The sequence below is a fragment of the Nelumbo nucifera genome, chromosome 4 (assembly GCF_055504915.1).
Source record: "Nelumbo nucifera cultivar China Antique chromosome 4, China Antique-T2T, whole genome shotgun sequence".
NCBI lineage: Eukaryota > Viridiplantae > Streptophyta > Magnoliopsida > Proteales > Nelumbonaceae > Nelumbo > Nelumbo nucifera.
This window is the reverse complement of record NC_142652.1, coordinates 51,459,303-51,476,944: the sequence shown is the minus strand read 5'-3', so window position 1 is coordinate 51,476,944 and position 17,642 is coordinate 51,459,303. Positions and strand designations below refer to the sequence as shown.

The following is a 17,642-nucleotide window of genomic DNA, read 5'->3' as shown; positions in this document are numbered from 1 at the left end:
AAATAGTGCATAAAGATCTAAGCGAGCATGAATTAAACGGGTGCGATCATACCAGCACTAATGCACCGGATCCCATCAGAACTCCGAAGTTAAGCGTGCTTGGGCGAGAGTAGTACTAGGATGGGTGACCTCCTGGGAAGTCCTCGTGTTGCACCCCAATTTTATTAATATTTTATTTTGATTTGTATTTGCAAATTCCATTTGTTGTTTCTGGGAGACAACTGGAAACAATGCGTCGGATACTCGGACCATTTGCGGCACGATCGTCATTACTGAATGGCAACGATGCAAGAACCGGGCTTTCGGCATTCGTCATGCATTGTGGGCCCCGCGATAGTATTGCATCTATCCGGGGGTGCGGCAGATCTGAAATACAAACACTCTGCTCACGTAGGAGCTTGTGCACGGTTACCAAGGGAGGAAGGCTGCATACACAGTTTTTTCAAGTCTAAAACAATTAATGGAGGGGAGCAAGATAGTGCATAAAGATCTAAGCGAGCATGAATTAAACGGGTGCGATCATACCAGCACTAATGCACCGGATCCCATCAGAACTCCGAAGTTAAGTGTGCTTGGGCGAGCGTAGTACTAGGATGGGTGACCTCCTGTGAAGTCCTCGTGTTGCACCCCAATTTTATTAATATTTTGTTTCGATATCGTATTTGCAAATTCCATTTGTCGTTTCGGCGAGACAAACGCAAACAACGCGCCGGATACTCGGACCATTTGCGGCACAATCGTCATTACTGAATGAGAACCGTGCAAAAACCGGGCTTTTGGCATTCGTCGTGCATTGTGGGCCCCGCGATAGTATTGCATCTATCCGGGGATGCGGTAGATCTAAAAAGCAAACACTCTGCTCACGTAAGAGCTTGTTCACGGTTACCAAGGGAGGAAGGCTGCATACACAGTTTTTTTCAAGTCTAAAACAATTAATGGAGGGGAGCAAGATAGTGCATAAAGATCTAAGCGAGCATGAATTAAACGGGTGCGATCATACCAGCACTAATGCACCGAATCCCATCAGAACTCCGAAGTTAAGCGTGCTTGGGCGAGAGTAGTACTAGGATGGGTGACCTCCTGGGAAGTCCTCGTGTTGCACCCCAATTTTATTAATATTTTGTTTTGATTTGTATTTGCAAATTCCATTTGTTGTTTCTGGGAGACAACTGGAAACAATGCGTCGGATACTCGGACCATTTGCGGCACGATCGTCATTACTGAATGGCAACGATGCAAGAACCGGGCTTTCGGCATTCGTCATGCATTGTGGGCCCCGCGATAGTATTGCATCTATCCGGGGGTGCGGCAGATCTGAAATACAAACACTTTGCTCACGTAGGAGCTTGTGCACGGTTACCAAGGGAGGAAGGCTGCATACACAGTTTTTTCAAATCTAAAACAATTAATGGAGGGGAGCAAGATAGTGCATAAAGATCTAAGCGAGCATGAATTAAACGGGTGCGATCATACCAGCACTAATGCACCGGATCCCATCAGAACTCCGAAGTTAAGCGTGCTTGGGCGAGAGTAGTACTAGGATGGGTGACCTCCTGGGAAGTCCTCGTGTTGCACCCCAATTTTATTAATATTTTATTTTGATTTGTATTTGCAAATTCCATTTGTTGTTTCTGGGAGACAACTGGAAACAATGCGTCGGATACTCGGACCATTTGCGGCACGATCGTCATTACTGAATGGCAACGATGCAAGAACCGGGCTTTCGGCATTCGTCATGCATTGTGGGCCCCGCGATAGTATTGCATCTATCCGGGGGTGCGGCAGATCTGAAATACAAACACTCTGCTCACGTAGGAGCTTGTGCACGGTTACCAAGGGAGGAAGGCTGCATAAACAGTTTTTTCAAATCTAAAACAATTAATGGAGGGGAGCAAGATAGTGCATAAAGATCTAAGCGAGCATGAATTAAACGGGTGCGATCATACCAGCACTAATGCACCGGATCCCATCAGAACTCCGAAGTTAAGTGTGCATGGGCGGGAGTAGTCCTAGGATGGGTGACCTCCTGGGAAGTCCTCGTGTTGCACCCCAATTTTATTAATATTTTATTTCGATATCGTATTTGCAAATTCCATTTGTCGTTTCGGCGAGACAAACGCAAACAACGCGCCGGATACTCGGACCATTTGCGGCACGATTGTCATTACTGAATGGGAACCGTGAAAAAACCGGGCTTTTGGCATTCGTCGTGCATTGTGGGCCCCGCGATAGTTTTGCATCTATCCGGGGGTGCGGCAGATCTAAAAAGCAAACACTCTGCTCACATAAGAGCTTGTGCACGGTTAAATCTAAGCGAGCATGAAATAAACGGGTGCGATCATACCAGCACTAATGCACCGGATCCCATCAGAACTCCGAAGTTAAGCGTGCTTGGGCGAGAGTAGTACTAGGATGGGTGACCTCCTGGGAAGTCCTCGTGTTGCACCCCAATTTTATTAATATTTTATTTTGATTTGTATTTGCAAATTCCATTTGTTGTTTCTGGGAGACAACTGGAAACAATGCGTCGGATACTCGGACCATTTGCGGCACGATCGTCATTACTGAATGGCAACGATGCAAGAACCGGGCTTTCGGCATTCGTCATGCATTGTGGGCCCCGCGATAGTATTGCATCTATCCGGGGGTGCGGCAGATCTGAAATACAAACACTTTGCTCACGTAGGAGCTTGTGCACGGTTACCAAGGGAGGAAGGCTGCATACACAGTTTTTTCAAATCTAAAACAATTAATGGAGGGGAGCAAGATAGTGCATAAAGATCTAAGCGAGCATGAATTAAACGGGTGCGATCATACCAGCACTAATGCACCGGATCCCATCAGAACTCCGAAGTTAAGCGTGCTTGGGCGAGAGTAGTACTAGGATGGGTGACCTCCTGGGAAGTCCTCGTGTTGCACCCCAATTTTATTAATATTTTATTTTGATTTGTATTTGCAAATTCCATTTGTTGTTTCTGGGAGACAACTGGAAACAATGCGTCGGATACTCGGACCATTTGCGGCACGATCGTCATTACTGAATGGCAACGATGCAAGAACCGGGCTTTCGGCATTCGTCATGCATTGTGGGCCCCGCGATAGTATTGCATCTATCCGGGGGTGCGGCAGATCTGAAATACAAACACTCTGCTCACGTAGGAGCTTGTGCACGGTTACCAAGGGAGGAAGGCTGCATACACAGTTTTTTCAAGTCTAAAACAATTAATGGAGGGGAGCAAGATAGTGCATAAAGATCTAAGCGAGCATGAATTAAACGGGTGCGATCATACCAGCACTAATGCACCGGATCCCATCAGAACTCCGAAGTTAAGTGTGCTTGGGCGAGCGTAGTACTAGGATGGGTGACCTCCTGTGAAGTCCTCGTGTTGCACCCCAATTTTATTAATATTTTGTTTCGATATCGTATTTGCAAATTCCATTTGTCGTTTCGGCGAGACAAACGCAAACAACGCGCCGGATACTCGGACCATTTGCGGCACAATCGTAATTACTGAATGAGAACCGTGCAAAAACCGGGCTTTTGGCATTCGTCGTGCATTGTGGGCCCCGCGATAGTATTGCATCTATCCGGGGATGCGGTAGATCTAAAAAGCAAACACTCTGCTCACGTAAGAGCTTGTTCACGGTTACCAAGGGAGGAAGGCTGCATACACAGTTTTTTTCAAGTCTAAAACAATTAATGGAGGGGAGCAAGATAGTGCATAAAGATCTAAGCGAGCATGAATTAAACGGGTGCGATCATACCAGCACTAATGCACCGAATCCCATCAGAACTCCGAAGTTAAGCGTGCTTGGGCGAGAGTAGTACTAGGATGGGTGACCTCCTGGGAAGTCCTCGTGTTGCACCCCAATTTTATTAATATTTTGTTTTGATTTGTATTTGCAAATTCCATTTGTTGTTTCTGGGAGACAACTGGAAACAATGCGTCGGATACTCGGACCACTTGCGGCACGATCGTCATTACTGAATGGCAACGATGCAAGAACCGGGCTTTCGGCATTCGTCGTGCATTGTGGGCCCCGCGATAGTATTGCATCTATCCGGGGGTGCGGCAGATCTGAAAAGCAAACACTCTGCTCACATAGGAGCTTGTGCACGGTTACCAAGGGAGGAAGGCTGCATACACAGTTTTTTCAAGTCTAAAACAATTAATGGAGGGGAGCAAGATAGTGCATAAAGATCTAAGCGAGCATGAATTAAACGGGTGCGATCATACCAGCACTAATGCACCGGATCCCATCAGAACTCCGAAGTTAAGTGTGCATGGGCGGGAGTAGTCCTAGGATGGGTGACCTCTTGGGAAGTCCTCGTGTTGCACCCCAATTTTATTAATATTTTATTTCGATATCGTATTTGCAAATTCCATTTGTCGTTTCGGCGAGACAAACGCAAACAACGCGCCGTATACTCGGACCATTTGCGGCACAATCGTCATTACTGAATGAGAACCGTGCAAAAACCGGGCTTTTGGCATTCGTCATGCATTGTGGGCCCCGCGATAGTATTGCATCTATCCGGAGGTGCGGCAGATCTGAAAAGCAAACACTCCGCTCACGTAGGAGCTTGTGCACGGTTACCAAGGGAAAGAGGCTGCATACACATTTTTTTCAAATCTAAAACAATTAATGGAAGGGTGCAAGATAGGTCATAAAGATCTAAGCGAGCATGAATTAAACGGGTGCTATCATACCAGCACTAATGCACCGGATCTCACCAGAACTCCGAAGTTAAGTGTGCTTGGGCGAGAGTAGTATTAGGATGGGTGACCTCCTGGGAAGTCCTTGTGTTTCACCCCAATTTTATTAATATTTTATTTCGATATCGTATTTGCAAATTCCATTTGTCGTTTCGGCGAGACAAACTCAAACAACGCGCCGGATACTCGGACCATTTGCGGCACGATCGTCATTACTGAATGGGAACCGTGCAAAAACCGGGCTTTTGGCATTCGTCGTGCATTGTGGGCCCCGCGATAGTATTGCATCTATCCGGGGGTGCGGCAGATCTGAAAAGCAAACACTCTGCTCACGTAGGAGCTTGTGCACGGTTACCAAGGGAGGAAGGCTGCATACACAGTTTTTTCAAGTCTAAAACAATTAATGGAGGGGAGCAAGATAGTGCATAAAGATCTAAGCGAGCATGAATTAAACGGGTGCGATCATACCAGCACTAATGCACCGGATCCCATCAGAACTCCGAAGTTAAGTGTGCATGGGCGGGAGTAGTCCTAGCATGGGTGACCTCCTGGGAAGTCCTCGTGTTGCACCCCAATTTTATTAATATTTTATTTCGATATCGTATTTGCAAATTCCATTTGTCGTTTCGGCGAGACAAACGCAAACAACGCGCCGGATACTCGGACCATTTGCGGCACGATTGTCATTACTGAATGGGAACCGTGAAAAAACCGGGCTTTTGGCATTCGTCGTGCATTGTGGGCCCCGCGATAGTTTTGCATCTATCCGGGGGTGCGGCAGATCTAAAAAGCAAACACTCTGCTCACATAAGAGCTTGTGCACGGTTACCAAGGGAGGAAGGCTGCATACACAGTTTTTTTCAAGTCTAAAACAATTAATGGAGGGGAGCAAGATAGTGCATAAAGATCTAAGCGAGCATGAATTAAACGGGTGCGATCATACCAGCACTAATGCACCGGATCCCATCAGAACTCCGAAGTTAAGCGTGCTTGGGCGAGAGTAGTACTAGGATGGGTGACCTCCTGGGAAGTCCTCGTGTTGCACCCCAATTTTATTAATATTTTATTTTGATTTGTATTTGCAAATTCCATTTGTTGTTTCTGGGAGACAACTGGAAACAATGCGTCGGATACTCGGACCATTTGCGGCACGATCGTCATTACTGAATGGCAACGATGCAAGAACCGGGCTTTCGGCATTCGTCATGCATTGTGGGCCCCGCGATAGTATTGCATCTATCCGGGGGTGCGGCAGATCTGAAAAGCAAACACTCTGCTCACGTAGGAGCTTGTGCACGGTTACCAAGGGAGGAAGGCTGCATACACAGTTTTTTCAAGTCTAAAACAATTAATGGAGGGGAGCAAGATAGTGCATAAAGATCTAAGCGAGCATGAATTAAACGGGTGCGATCATACCAGCACTAATGCACCGGATCCCATCAGAACTCCGAAGTTAAGTGTGCATGGGCGGGAGTAGTCCTAGGATGGGTGACCTCCTGGGAAGTCCTCGTGTTGCACCCCAATTTTATTAATATTTTATTTCGATATCGTATTTGCAAATTCCATTAATCGTTTCGGCGAGAGAAACGCAAACAACGCGCCGGATGCTCGGACCATTTGCGGCACGTTTGTCATTACTGAATGGGAACCGTGAAAAAACCGGGCTTTTGGCATTCGTCGTGCATTGTGGGCCCCGCGATAGTTTTGCATCTATCCGGGGGTGCGGCAGATCTAAAAAGCAAACACTCTGCTCACATAAGAGCTTGTGCACGGTTAAATCTAAGCGAGCATGAAATAAACGGGTGCGATCATACCAGCACTAATGCACCGGATCCCATCAGAACTCCGAAGTTAAGCGTGCTTGGGCGAGAGTAGTACTAGGATGGGTGACCTCCTGGGAAGTCCTCGTGTTGCACCCCAATTTTATTAATATTTTATTTTGATTTGTATTTGCAAATTCCATTTGTTGTTTCTGGGAGACAACTGGAAACAATGCGTCGGATACTCGGACCATTTGCGGCGGCACGATCGTCATTACTGAATGGCAACGATGCAAGAACCGGGCTTTCGGCATTCGTCATGCATTGTGGGCCCCGCGATAGTATTGCATCTATCCGGGGGTGCGGCAGATCTGAAATACAAACACTTTGCTCACGTAGGAGCTTGTGCACGGTTACCAAGGGAGGAAGGCTGCATACACAGTTTTTTCAAATCTAAAACAATTAATGGAGGGGAGCAAGATAGTGCATAAAGATCTAAGCGAGCATGAATTAAAAGGGTGCGATCATACCAGCACTAATGCACCGGATCCCATCAGAACTCCGAAGTTAAGTGTGCATGGGCGGGAGTAGTCCTAGGATGGGTGACCTCCTGGGAAGTCCTCGTGTTGCACCCCAATTTTATTAATATTTTATTTCGATATCGTATTTGCAAATTCCATTTGTCGTTTCGGCGAGACAAACGCAAACAACGTGCCGGATACTCGGACCATTTGCGGCACGATTGTCATTACTGAATGGGAACCGTCCAAAAACCGGGCTTTTGGCATTCATCGTGCATTGTGGGCCCCGCGATAGTATTGCATCTATCCGGGGGTGCGGCAGATCTGAAATGCAAACACTCTGCTCACGTACGAGCTTGTGCACGGTTACCAAGAGAGGAAGGCTGCATACACAGTTTTTTCAAATCTAAAACAATTAATGGAGGGGAGCAAGATAGTGCATAAAGATCTAAGCGAGCATGAATTAAACGGGTGCGATCATACCAGCACTAATGCACAGGATCCCATCAGAACTCCGAAGTTAAGCGTTCTTGGGCGAGAGTAGTAGTAGGATGGGTGACCTCTTGGGAAGTCCTCGTGTTGCACCCCAATTTTATTAATATTTTATTTCGATATCGTATTTGAAAATTCCATTTGTCGTTTCGGCGAGACAAACGCAAACAACGTGCCGAATACTCGGACCATTTGCGGCACGATTGTCATTACTGAATGGGAACCGTGCAAAAACCGTGCTTTTGGCATTCATCGTGCATTGTGGGCCCCGCGATATTATTGCATCTATCAGGGGGTGCGGCAGATCTGAAAAGCAAACACTCTGCTCACGTAGGAGCTTGTGCACGGTTACCAAGGGAGGAAGGCTGCATACACAGTTTTTTCAAATCTAAAACAATTAATGGAGGGGAGCAAGATAGTGCATAAAGATCTAAGCGAGCATGAATTAAACGGGTGCGATCATACCAGCACTAATGCATCGGATCCCATCAGAACTCCGAAGTTAAGTGTGCATGGGCGGGAGTAGTCCTAGGATGGGTGACCTCCTGGGAAGTCCTCGTGTTGCACCCCAATTTTATTAATATTTTATTTCGATATCGTATTTGCAAATTCCATTTGTCGTTTCGGCGAGACAAACGCAAACAACGCGCCGGATACTCGGACCATTTGCGGCACGATTGTCATTACTGAATGGGAACTGTGAAAAAACCGGGCTTTTGGCATTCGTCGTGCATTGTGGGCCCCGCGATAGTATTGCATCTATCCGGGGGTGCGGCAGATCTAAAAAGCAAACACTCTGCTCACGTAAGAGCTTGTGCACGGTTACCAAGGGAGGAAGGCTGCATACACAGTTTTTTTCAAGTCTAAAACAATTAATGGAGGGGAGCAAGATAGTGCATAAAGATCTAAGCGAGCATGAATTAAACGGGTGCGATCATACCAGCACTAATGCATCGGATCCCATCAGAACTCCGAAGTTAAGCGTGCTTGGGCGAGAGTAGTACTAGGATGGGTGACCTCCTGGGAAGTCCTCGTGTTGCACCCCAATTTTATTAATATTTTATTTTGATTTGTATTTGCAAATTCCATTTGTTGTTTCTGGGAGACAACTGGAAACAATGCGTCGGATACTCGGACCATTTGCGGCACGATCGTCATTACTGAATGGCAACGATGCAAGAACCGGGCTTTCGGCATTCGTCATGCATTGTGGGCCCCGCGATAGTATTGCATCTATCCGGGGGTGCGGCAGATCTGAAATACAAACACTCTGCTCACGTAGGAGTTTGTGCACGGTTACCAAGGGAGGAAGGCTGCATACACAGTTTTTTCAAGTCTAAAACAATTAATGGAGGGGAGCAAGATAGTGCATAAAGATCTAAGCGAGCATGAATTAAACGGGTGCGATCATACCAGCACTAATGCACCGGATCCCATCAGAACTCCGAAGTTAAGTGTGCATGGGCGGGAGTAGTCCTAGGATGCGTGACCTCCTGGGAAGTCCTCGTGTTGCACCCCAATTTTATTAATATTTCATTTTTATTTGTATTTGCAAATTCCATTTGTTGTTTCTGGGAGACAACTGGAAACAATGCGTCGGATACTCGGACCATTTGCGGCACGATCGTCATTACTGAATGGCAACGATGCAAGAACCGGGCTTTCGGCATTCGTCATGCATTGTGGGCCCCGCGATAGTATTGCATCTATCCGGGGGTGCGGCAGATCTGAAATGCAAACACTCTGCTCACGTAGGAGCTTGTGCACGGTTACCAAGGGAGGAAGGCTGCATAAACAGTTTTTTCAAATCTAAAACAATTAATGGAGGGGAGCAAGATAGTGCATAAAGATCTAAGCGAGCATGAATTAAACGGGTGCGATCATACCAGCACTAATGCACCGGATCCCATCAGAACTCCGAAGTTAAGTGTGCTTGGGCGAGCGTAGTACTAGGATGGGTGACCTCCTGTGAAGTCCTCGTGTTGCACCCCAATTTTATTAATATTTTGTTTCGATATCGTATTTGCAAATTCCATTTGTCGTTTCGGCGAGACAAACGCAAACAACGCGCCGGATACTCGGACCATTTGCGGCACAATCGTCATTACTGAATGAGAACCGTGCAAAAACCGGGCTTTTGGCATTCGTCGTGCATTGTGGGCCCCGCGATAGTATTGCATCTATCCGGGGGTGCGACAGATCTGAAAAACAAACACTCTGCTCACGTAGGAGCTTGTGCACGGTTACCAAGGGAGGAAGGCTGCATACACAGTTTTTTTCAAGTCTAAAACAATTAATGGAGGGGAGCAAGATAGTGCATAAAGATCTAAGCGAGCATGAATTAAACGGGTGCGATCATACCAGCACTAATGCACCGGATCCCATCAGAACTCCGAAGTTAAGCGTGCTTGGGCGAGAGTAGTATTAGGATGGGTGACCTCCTGGGAAGTCCTCGTGTTGCACCCCAATTTTATTAATATTTTATTTTGATTTGTATTTGCAAATTCCATTTGTTGTTTCTGGGAGACAACTGGAAACAATGCGTCGGATACTCGGACCATTTGCGGCACGATCGTCATTACTGAATGGCAACGATGCAAGAACCGGGCTTTCGGCATTCGTCATGCATTGTGGGCCCCGCGATAGTATTGCATCTATCCGGGGGTGCGGCAGATCTAAAAAGCAAACACTCTGCTCACGTAAGAGCTTGTGCACGGTTACCAAGGGAGGAAGGCTGCATACACAGTTTTTTCAAGTCTAAAACAATTAATGGAGGGGAGCAAGATAGTGCATAAAGATCTAAGCGAGCATGAATTAAACGGGTGCGATCATACCAGCACTAATGCACCGGATCCCATCAGAACTCCGAAGTTAAGCGTGCTTGGGCGAGAGTAGTACTAGGATGGGTGACCTCCTGGGAAGTCCTCGTGTTGCACCCCAATTTTATTAATATTTTATTTTGATTTGTATTTGCAAATTCCATTTGTTGTTTCTGGGAGACAACTGGAAACAATGCGTCGGATACTCGGACCATTTGCGGCACGATCGTCATTACTGAATGGCAACGATGCAAGAACCGGGCTTTCGGCATTCGTCATGCATTGTGGGCCCCGCGATAGTATTGCATCTATCCGGGGGTGCGGCAGATCTGAAATGCAAACACTCTGCTCACGTAGGAGCTTGTGCACGGTTACCAAGGGAGGAAGGCTGCATACACAGTTTTTTCAAATCTAAAACAATTAATGGAGGGGAGCAAGATAGTGCATAAAGATCTAAGCGAGCATGAATTAAACGGGTGTGATCATACCAGCACTAATGCACCGGATCCCATCAGAACTCCGAAGTTAAGTGTGCATGGGCGGGAGTAGTCCTAGGATGGGTGACCTCCTGGGAAGTCCTCTTGTTGCACCCCAATTTTATTAATATTTTGTTTCGATATCGTATTTGCAAATTCCATTTGTCGTTTCGGCGAGACAAACGCAAACAACGCGCCGGATACTCGGACCATTTGCGGCACAATCGTCATTACTGAATGAGAACCGTGCAAAAACCGGGCTTTTGGCATTCGTCGTGCATTGTGGGCCCCGCGATAGTATTGCATCTATCCGGGGGTGCGGCAGATCTAAAAAGCAAACACTCTGCTCACGTAAGAGCTTGTGCACGGTTACCAAGGGAGGAAGGCTGCATACACAGTTTTTTTCAAGTCTAAAACAATTAATGGAGGGGAGCAAGATAGTGCATAAAGATCTAAGCGAGCATGAATTGAACGGGTGCGATCATACCAGCACTAATGCACCGGATCCCATCAGAACTCCGAAGTTAAGCGTGCTTGGGCGAGAGTAGTACTAGGATGGGTGACCTCCTGGGAAGTCCTCGTGTTGCACCCCAATTTTATTAATATTTTGTTTTGATTTGTATTTGCAAATTCCATTTGTTGTTTCTGGGAGACAACTGGAAACAATGCGTCGGATACTCGGACCATTTGCGGCACGATCGTCATTACTGAATGGCAACGATGCAAGAACCGGGCTTTCGGCATTCGTCGTGCATTGTGGGCCCCGCGATAGTATTGCATCTATCCGGGGGTGCGGCAGATCTGAAAAGCAAACACTCTGCTCACATAGGAGCTTGTGCACGGTTACCAAGGGAGGAAGGCTGCATACACAGTTTTTTCAAGTCTAAAACAATTAATGGAGGGGAGCAAGATAGTGCATAAAGATCTAAGCGAGCATGAATTAAACGGGTGCGATCATACCAGCACTAATGCACCGGATCCCATCAGAACTCCGAAGTTAAGTGTGCATGGGCGGGAGTAGTCCTAGGATGGGTGACCTCCTGGGAAGTCCTCGTGTTGCACCCCAATTTTATTAATATTTTATTTCGATATCGTATTTGCAAATTCCATTTGTCGTTTCGGCGAGACAAACGCAAACAACGCGCCGTATACTCGGACCATTTGCGGCACAATCGTCATTACTGAATGAGAACCGTGCAAAAACCGGGCTTTTGGCATTCGTCATGCATTGTGGGCCCCGCGATAGTATTGCATCTATCCGGAGGTGCGGCAGATCTGAAAAGCAAACACTCCGCTCACGTAGGAGCTTGTGCACGGTTACCAAGGGAAAGAGGCTGCATACACATTTTTTTCAAATCTAAAACAATTAATGGAAGGGAGCAAGATAGGTCATAAAGATCTAAGCGAGCATGAATTAAACGGGTGCAATCATACCAGCACTAATGCACCGGATCTCACCAGAACTCCGAAGTTAAGTGTGCTTGGGCGAGAGTAGTATTAGGATGGGTGACCTCCTGGGAAGTCCTTGTGTTTCACCCCAATTTTATTAATATTTTATTTCGATATCGTATTTGCAAATTCCATTTGTCGTTTCGGCGAGACAAACTCAAACAACGCGCCGGATACTCGGACCATTTGCGGCACGATCGTCATTACTGAATGGGAACCGTGCAAAAACCGGGCTTTTGGCATTCGTCGTGCATTGTGGGCCCCGCGATAGTATTGCATCTATCCGGGGGTGCGGCAGATCTGAAAAGCAAACATTCTGCTCACGTAGGAGCTTGTGCACGGTTACCAAGGGAGGAAGGCTGCATACACAGTTTTTTCAAGTCTAAAACAATTAATGGAGGGGAGCAAGATAGTGCATAAAGATCTAAGCGAGCATGAATTAAACGGGTGCGATCATACCAGCACTAATGCACCGGATCCCATCAGAACTCCGAAGTTAAGTGTGCATGGGCGGGAGTAGTCCTAGGATGGGTGACCTCCTGGGAAGTCCTCGTGTTGCACCCCAATTTTATTAATATTTTATTTCGATATCGTATTTGCAAATTCCATTTGTCGTTTCGGCGAGACAAACGCAAACAACGCGCCGGATACTCGGACCATTTGCGGCACGATTGTCATTACTGAATGGGAACCGTGAAAAAACCGGGCTTTTGGCATTCGTCGTGCATTGTGGGCCCCGCGATAGTTTTGCATCTATCCGGGGGTGCGGCAGATCTAAAAAGCAAACACTCTGCTCACATAAGAGCTTGTGCACGGTTACCAAGGGAGGAAGGCTGCATACACAGTTTTTTTCAAGTCTAAAACAATTAATGGAGGGGAGCAAGATAGTGCATAAAGATCTAAGCGAGCATGAATTAAACGGCTGCGATCATACCAGCATTAATGCACCGGATCCCATCAGAACTCCGAAGTTAAGCGTGCTTGGGCGAGAGTAGTACTAGGATGGGTGACCTCCTGGGAAGTCCTCGTGTTGCACCCCAATTTTATTAATATTTTATTTTGATTTGTATTTGCAAATTCCATTTGTTGTTTCTGGGAGACAACTGGAAACAATGCGTCGGATACTCGGACCATTTGCGGCACGATCGTCATTACTGAATGGCAACGATGCAAGAACCGGGCTTTCGGCATTCGTCATGCATTGTGGGCCCCGCGATAGTATTGCATCTATCCGGGGGTGCGGCAGATCTGAAAAGCAAACACTCTGCTCACGTAGGAGCTTGTGCACGGTTACCAAGGGAGGAAGGCTGCATACACAGTTTTTTCAAGTCTAAAACAATTAATGGAGGGGAGCAAGATAGTGCATAAAGATCTAAGCGAGCATGAATTAAACGGGTGCGATCATACCAGCACTAATGCACCGGATCCCATCAGAACTCCGAAGTTAAGTGTGCATGGGCGGGAGTAGTCCTAGGATGGGTGACCTCCTGGGAAGTCCTCGTGTTGCACCCCAATTTTATTAATATTTTATTTCGATATCGTATTTGCAAATTCCATTAATCGTTTCGGCGAGACAAACGCAAACAACGCGCCGGATACTCGGACCATTTGCGGCACGATTGTCATTACTGAATGGGAACCGTGAAAAAACCGGGCTTTTGGCATTCGTCGTGCATTGTGGGCCCCGCGATAATTTTGCATCTATCCGGGGGTGCGGCAGATCTAAAAAGCAAACACTCTGCTCACATAAGAGCTTGTGCACGGTTACCAAGGGAGGAAGGCTGCATACACAGTTTTTTTCAAGTCTAAAACAATTAATGGAGGGGAGCAAGATAGTGCATAAAGATCTAAGCGAGCATGAATTAAACGGGTGCGATCATACCAGCACTAATGCACCGGATCCCATCAGAACTCCGAAGTTAAGCGTGCTTGGGCGAGAGTAGTACTAGGATGGGTGACCTCCTGGGAAGTCCTCGTGTTGCACCCCAATTTTATTAATATTTTATTTTGATTTGTATTTGCAAATTCCATTTGTGGTTTCTGGGAGACAACTGGAAACAATGCGTCGGATACTCGGACCATTTGCGGCACGATCGTCATTACTGAATGGCAACGATGCAAGAACCGGGCTTTCGGCATTTGTCATGCACTGTGGGCCCCGCGATAGTATTGCATCTATCCGGGGGTGCGGCAGATCTGAAATACAAACACTTTGCTCACGTAGGAGCTTGTGCACGGTTACCAAGGGAGGAAGGCTGCATACACAGTTTTTTCAAATCTAAAACAATTAATGGAGGGGAGCAAGATAGTGCATAAAGATCTAAGCGAGCATGAATTAAACGGGTGCGATCATACCAGCACTAATGCACCGGATCCCATCAGAACTCCGAAGTTAAGCGTGCTTGGGCGAGAGTAGTACTAGGATGGGTGACCTCCTGGGAAGTCCTCGTGTTGCACCCCAATTTTATTAATATTTTATTTTGATTTGTATTTGCAAATTCCATTTGTTGTTTCTGGGAGACAACTGGAAACAATGCGTCGGATACTCGGACCATTTGCGGCACGATCGTCATTACTGAATGGCAACGATGCAAGAACCGGGCTTTCGGCATTCGTCATGCATTGTGGGCCCCGCGATAGTATTGCATCTATCCGGGGGTGCGGCAGATCTGAAATGCAAACACTCTGCTCACGTAGGAGCTTGTGCACGGTTACCAAGGGAGGAAGGCTGCATACACAGTTTTTTCAAATCTAAAACAATTAATGGAGGGGAGCAAGATAGTGCATAAAGATCTAAGCGAGCATGAATTAAACGGGTGCGATCATACCAGCACTAATGCACAGGATCCCATCAGAACTCCGAAGTTAAGCGTGCTTGGGCGAGAGTAGTACTAGGATGGTTGACCTCCTGGGAAGTCCTCGTGTTGCACCCCAATTTTATTAATATTTTATTTCGATATCGTATTTGCAAATTCCATTTGTCGTTTCGGCGAGACAAACGCAAACAACGTGCCGGATACTCGGACCATTTGCGGCACGATTGTCATTACTGAATGGGAACCGTGCAAAAACCGGGCTTTTGGCATTCATCGTGCATTGTGGGCCCCGCGATATTATTGCATCTATCAGGGGGTGCGGCAGATCTGAAAAGCAAACACTCTGCTCACGTAGGAGCTTGTGCACGGTTACCAAGGGAGGAAGGCTGCATACACAGTTTTTTCAAGTCTAAAACAATTAATGGAGGGGAGCAAGATAGTGCATAAAGATCTAAGCGAGTATGAATTAAACGGGTGCGATCATACCAGCACTAATGCACTGGATCCCATCAGAACTCCGAAGTTAAGCGTGCTTGGGCGAGAGTAGTAATAGGATGGGTGACCTCCTGGGAAGTCCTCGTGTTGCACCCCAATTTTATTAATATTTTATTTTGATTTGTATTTGGAAATTCCATTTGTTGTTTCTGGGAGATACTGGAAACAATGCGTCGGATACTCGGACCATTTGCGGCACGATCGTCATTACTGAATGGCCACGATGCAAGAACCGGGCTTTCGGCATTCGTCATGCATTGTGGGCCCCACGATAGTATTGCATCTATCCGGAGGTGCGGCAGATCTGAAAAGCAAACACTCCGCTCACGTAGGAGCTTGTGCACGGTTACCAAGGGAAGAAGGCTGCATACACATTTTTTTCAAATCTAAAACAATTAATGGAAGGGAGCAAGATACGTCATAAAGATCTAAGCGAGCATGAATTAAATGGGTGCGATCATACCAGCACTAATGCACCGGATCCCATCAGAACTCCGAAGTTAAGTGTGCTTGGGCGAGAGTAGTATTAGGATGGGTGACCTCCTGGGAAGTCCTTGTGTTGCACTCCAATTTTATTAATATTTTATTTCGATATCGTATTTGCAAATTCCATTTGTCGTTTCGGCGAGACAAACTCAAACAACGCGCCGGATACTCGGACCATTTGCGGCACGATCGTCATTACTGAATGGGAACCGTGCAAAAACCGGGCTTTTGGCATTCGTCGTGCATTGTGGGCCCCGCGATAGTATTGCATCTATCCGGGGGTGCGGCAGATCTAAAAAGCAAACACTCTGCTCACGTAAGAGCTTGTGCACGGTTACCAAGGGAGGAAGGCTGCATACACAGTTTTTTCAAGTCTAAAACAATTAATGGAGGGGAGCAAGATAGTGCATAAAGATCTAAGCGAGCATGAATTAAACGGGTGTGATCATACCAGCACTAATGCACCGGATCCCATCAGAACTCCGAAGTTAAGCGTTCTTGGGCGAGAGTAGTACTAGGATGGGTGACCTCCTGGGAAGTCCTCGTGTTGCACCCCAATTTTATTAATATTTTATTTTGATTTGTATTTGCAAATTCCATTTGTTGTTTCTGGGAGACAACTGGAAACAATGCGTCGGATACTCGGACCATTTGCGGCACGATCGTCATTACTGAATGGCAACGATGCAAGAACCGGGCTTTCGGCATTCGTCATGCATTGTGGGCCCCGCGATAGTATTGCATCTATCCGGGGGTGCGGCAGATCTGAAATGCAAACACTCTGCTCACGTACGAGCTTGTGCACGGTTACCAAGAGAGGAAGGCTGCATACACAGTTTTTTCAAATCTAAAACAATTAATGGAGGGGAGCAAGATAGTGCATAAAGATCTAAGCGAGCATGAATTAAACGGGTGCGATCATACCAGCACTAATGCACAGGATCCCATCAGAACTCCGAAGTTAAGCGTTCTTGGGCGAGAGTAGTAGTAGGATGGGTGACCTCTTGGGAAGTCCTCGTGTTGCACCCCAATTTTATTAATATTTTATTTCGATATCGTATTTGCAAATTCCATTTGTCGTTTCGGCGAGACAAACGCAAACAACGTGCCGAATACTCGGACCATTTGCGGCACGATTGTCATTACTGAATGGGAACCGTGCAAAAACCGTGCTTTTGGCATTCATCGTGCATTGTGGGCCCCGCGATATTATTGCATCTATCAGGGGGTGCGGCAGATCTGAAAAGCAAACACTCTGCTCACGTAGGAGCTTGTGCACGGTTACCAAGGGAGGAAGGCTGCATACACAGTTTTTTCAAGTCTAACACAATTAATGGAGGGGAGCAAGATAGTGCATAAAGATCTAAGCGAGCATGAATTAAACGGGTGCGATCATACCAGCACTAATGCACCGGATCCCATCGGAACTCCGAAGTTAAGCGTGCTTGGGCGAGAGTAGTACTAGGATGGGTGACCTCCTGGGAAGTCCTTGTGTTGCACCCCAATTTTATTAATATTTTATTTTGATTTGTATTTGCAAATTCCATTTGTTGTTTCTGGGAGATACTGGAAACAATGCGTCGGATACTCGGACCATTTGCGGCACGATC

General features: G+C 46.6%; 36 non-coding genes and 2 pseudogenes across 36 annotated transcripts; all 38 read left to right on the top strand.

Moving 5' to 3' along the window:
• The first annotated feature begins 38 nt into the window (after positions 1 to 38).
• LOC148795173 (5S ribosomal RNA) lies at positions 39 to 157 on the top strand. The gene has a single exon (XR_016071779.1). It is a non-coding gene; the product is annotated as a 5S ribosomal RNA (ribosomal RNA).
• A 354-nt stretch (positions 158 to 511) lies between these two features.
• On the top strand, positions 512 to 630 carry LOC148795172 (5S ribosomal RNA). Its single transcript, XR_016073232.1, has one exon. It is a non-coding gene; the product is annotated as a 5S ribosomal RNA (ribosomal RNA).
• A 356-nt stretch (positions 631 to 986) lies between these two features.
• Positions 987 to 1,105, top strand: LOC148795171 (5S ribosomal RNA). Its single transcript, XR_016073014.1, has one exon. It is a non-coding gene; the product is annotated as a 5S ribosomal RNA (ribosomal RNA).
• Positions 1,106 to 1,459: 354 nt separating this feature from the next.
• LOC148795170 (5S ribosomal RNA) lies at positions 1,460 to 1,578 on the top strand. The gene has a single exon (XR_016071768.1). It is a non-coding gene; the product is annotated as a 5S ribosomal RNA (ribosomal RNA).
• A 354-nt stretch (positions 1,579 to 1,932) lies between these two features.
• On the top strand, positions 1,933 to 2,051 carry LOC148795169 (5S ribosomal RNA). Its single transcript, XR_016073761.1, has one exon. It is a non-coding gene; the product is annotated as a 5S ribosomal RNA (ribosomal RNA).
• A 279-nt stretch (positions 2,052 to 2,330) lies between these two features.
• LOC148795168 (5S ribosomal RNA) lies at positions 2,331 to 2,449 on the top strand. The gene has a single exon (XR_016071757.1). It is a non-coding gene; the product is annotated as a 5S ribosomal RNA (ribosomal RNA).
• Positions 2,450 to 2,803: 354 nt separating this feature from the next.
• On the top strand, positions 2,804 to 2,922 carry LOC148795167 (5S ribosomal RNA). The gene has a single exon (XR_016071746.1). It is a non-coding gene; the product is annotated as a 5S ribosomal RNA (ribosomal RNA).
• A 354-nt stretch (positions 2,923 to 3,276) lies between these two features.
• LOC148795166 (5S ribosomal RNA) lies at positions 3,277 to 3,395 on the top strand. The gene has a single exon (XR_016073231.1). It is a non-coding gene; the product is annotated as a 5S ribosomal RNA (ribosomal RNA).
• Positions 3,396 to 3,751: 356 nt separating this feature from the next.
• LOC148795165 (5S ribosomal RNA) lies at positions 3,752 to 3,870 on the top strand. The gene has a single exon (XR_016073013.1). It is a non-coding gene; the product is annotated as a 5S ribosomal RNA (ribosomal RNA).
• A 354-nt stretch (positions 3,871 to 4,224) lies between these two features.
• LOC148795164 (5S ribosomal RNA) lies at positions 4,225 to 4,343 on the top strand. Its single transcript, XR_016074548.1, has one exon. It is a non-coding gene; the product is annotated as a 5S ribosomal RNA (ribosomal RNA).
• A 355-nt stretch (positions 4,344 to 4,698) lies between these two features.
• On the top strand, positions 4,699 to 4,817 carry LOC148795163 (5S ribosomal RNA; annotated as a pseudogene).
• A 355-nt stretch (positions 4,818 to 5,172) lies between these two features.
• LOC148795162 (5S ribosomal RNA) lies at positions 5,173 to 5,291 on the top strand. The gene has a single exon (XR_016075630.1). It is a non-coding gene; the product is annotated as a 5S ribosomal RNA (ribosomal RNA).
• Positions 5,292 to 5,647: 356 nt separating this feature from the next.
• Positions 5,648 to 5,766, top strand: LOC148795161 (5S ribosomal RNA). Its single transcript, XR_016071735.1, has one exon. It is a non-coding gene; the product is annotated as a 5S ribosomal RNA (ribosomal RNA).
• Positions 5,767 to 6,120: 354 nt separating this feature from the next.
• Positions 6,121 to 6,239, top strand: LOC148795160 (5S ribosomal RNA). The gene has a single exon (XR_016073760.1). It is a non-coding gene; the product is annotated as a 5S ribosomal RNA (ribosomal RNA).
• A 279-nt stretch (positions 6,240 to 6,518) lies between these two features.
• LOC148795159 (5S ribosomal RNA) lies at positions 6,519 to 6,637 on the top strand. The gene has a single exon (XR_016071724.1). It is a non-coding gene; the product is annotated as a 5S ribosomal RNA (ribosomal RNA).
• Positions 6,638 to 6,994: 357 nt separating this feature from the next.
• LOC148795158 (5S ribosomal RNA) lies at positions 6,995 to 7,113 on the top strand. Its single transcript, XR_016073759.1, has one exon. It is a non-coding gene; the product is annotated as a 5S ribosomal RNA (ribosomal RNA).
• Positions 7,114 to 7,468: 355 nt separating this feature from the next.
• Positions 7,469 to 7,587, top strand: LOC148795157 (5S ribosomal RNA). The gene has a single exon (XR_016069802.1). It is a non-coding gene; the product is annotated as a 5S ribosomal RNA (ribosomal RNA).
• Positions 7,588 to 7,942: 355 nt separating this feature from the next.
• On the top strand, positions 7,943 to 8,061 carry LOC148795156 (5S ribosomal RNA). Its single transcript, XR_016069037.1, has one exon. It is a non-coding gene; the product is annotated as a 5S ribosomal RNA (ribosomal RNA).
• A 356-nt stretch (positions 8,062 to 8,417) lies between these two features.
• On the top strand, positions 8,418 to 8,536 carry LOC148795155 (5S ribosomal RNA). Its single transcript, XR_016071868.1, has one exon. It is a non-coding gene; the product is annotated as a 5S ribosomal RNA (ribosomal RNA).
• A 354-nt stretch (positions 8,537 to 8,890) lies between these two features.
• On the top strand, positions 8,891 to 9,009 carry LOC148795154 (5S ribosomal RNA). The gene has a single exon (XR_016070406.1). It is a non-coding gene; the product is annotated as a 5S ribosomal RNA (ribosomal RNA).
• Positions 9,010 to 9,363: 354 nt separating this feature from the next.
• LOC148795153 (5S ribosomal RNA) lies at positions 9,364 to 9,482 on the top strand. The gene has a single exon (XR_016073230.1). It is a non-coding gene; the product is annotated as a 5S ribosomal RNA (ribosomal RNA).
• A 356-nt stretch (positions 9,483 to 9,838) lies between these two features.
• Positions 9,839 to 9,957, top strand: LOC148795152 (5S ribosomal RNA). The gene has a single exon (XR_016071470.1). It is a non-coding gene; the product is annotated as a 5S ribosomal RNA (ribosomal RNA).
• A 354-nt stretch (positions 9,958 to 10,311) lies between these two features.
• LOC148795151 (5S ribosomal RNA) lies at positions 10,312 to 10,430 on the top strand. Its single transcript, XR_016071713.1, has one exon. It is a non-coding gene; the product is annotated as a 5S ribosomal RNA (ribosomal RNA).
• A 354-nt stretch (positions 10,431 to 10,784) lies between these two features.
• Positions 10,785 to 10,903, top strand: LOC148795150 (5S ribosomal RNA). Its single transcript, XR_016070290.1, has one exon. It is a non-coding gene; the product is annotated as a 5S ribosomal RNA (ribosomal RNA).
• A 356-nt stretch (positions 10,904 to 11,259) lies between these two features.
• On the top strand, positions 11,260 to 11,378 carry LOC148795149 (5S ribosomal RNA). The gene has a single exon (XR_016071701.1). It is a non-coding gene; the product is annotated as a 5S ribosomal RNA (ribosomal RNA).
• Positions 11,379 to 11,732: 354 nt separating this feature from the next.
• LOC148795148 (5S ribosomal RNA) lies at positions 11,733 to 11,851 on the top strand. Its single transcript, XR_016073758.1, has one exon. It is a non-coding gene; the product is annotated as a 5S ribosomal RNA (ribosomal RNA).
• Positions 11,852 to 12,206: 355 nt separating this feature from the next.
• On the top strand, positions 12,207 to 12,325 carry LOC148795147 (5S ribosomal RNA; annotated as a pseudogene).
• A 355-nt stretch (positions 12,326 to 12,680) lies between these two features.
• On the top strand, positions 12,681 to 12,799 carry LOC148795146 (5S ribosomal RNA). The gene has a single exon (XR_016073757.1). It is a non-coding gene; the product is annotated as a 5S ribosomal RNA (ribosomal RNA).
• Positions 12,800 to 13,155: 356 nt separating this feature from the next.
• Positions 13,156 to 13,274, top strand: LOC148795145 (5S ribosomal RNA). Its single transcript, XR_016072824.1, has one exon. It is a non-coding gene; the product is annotated as a 5S ribosomal RNA (ribosomal RNA).
• A 354-nt stretch (positions 13,275 to 13,628) lies between these two features.
• Positions 13,629 to 13,747, top strand: LOC148795144 (5S ribosomal RNA). The gene has a single exon (XR_016073756.1). It is a non-coding gene; the product is annotated as a 5S ribosomal RNA (ribosomal RNA).
• A 356-nt stretch (positions 13,748 to 14,103) lies between these two features.
• LOC148795143 (5S ribosomal RNA) lies at positions 14,104 to 14,222 on the top strand. The gene has a single exon (XR_016071690.1). It is a non-coding gene; the product is annotated as a 5S ribosomal RNA (ribosomal RNA).
• Positions 14,223 to 14,576: 354 nt separating this feature from the next.
• Positions 14,577 to 14,695, top strand: LOC148795142 (5S ribosomal RNA). The gene has a single exon (XR_016071678.1). It is a non-coding gene; the product is annotated as a 5S ribosomal RNA (ribosomal RNA).
• Positions 14,696 to 15,049: 354 nt separating this feature from the next.
• LOC148795141 (5S ribosomal RNA) lies at positions 15,050 to 15,168 on the top strand. The gene has a single exon (XR_016074811.1). It is a non-coding gene; the product is annotated as a 5S ribosomal RNA (ribosomal RNA).
• Positions 15,169 to 15,523: 355 nt separating this feature from the next.
• LOC148795140 (5S ribosomal RNA) lies at positions 15,524 to 15,642 on the top strand. Its single transcript, XR_016074631.1, has one exon. It is a non-coding gene; the product is annotated as a 5S ribosomal RNA (ribosomal RNA).
• Positions 15,643 to 15,995: 353 nt separating this feature from the next.
• Positions 15,996 to 16,114, top strand: LOC148795139 (5S ribosomal RNA). The gene has a single exon (XR_016074368.1). It is a non-coding gene; the product is annotated as a 5S ribosomal RNA (ribosomal RNA).
• Positions 16,115 to 16,469: 355 nt separating this feature from the next.
• Positions 16,470 to 16,588, top strand: LOC148795138 (5S ribosomal RNA). The gene has a single exon (XR_016072900.1). It is a non-coding gene; the product is annotated as a 5S ribosomal RNA (ribosomal RNA).
• A 354-nt stretch (positions 16,589 to 16,942) lies between these two features.
• Positions 16,943 to 17,061, top strand: LOC148795137 (5S ribosomal RNA). Its single transcript, XR_016069801.1, has one exon. It is a non-coding gene; the product is annotated as a 5S ribosomal RNA (ribosomal RNA).
• Positions 17,062 to 17,416: 355 nt separating this feature from the next.
• LOC148795136 (5S ribosomal RNA) lies at positions 17,417 to 17,535 on the top strand. Its single transcript, XR_016071880.1, has one exon. It is a non-coding gene; the product is annotated as a 5S ribosomal RNA (ribosomal RNA).
• Positions 17,536 to 17,642: the final 107 nt, after the last annotated feature.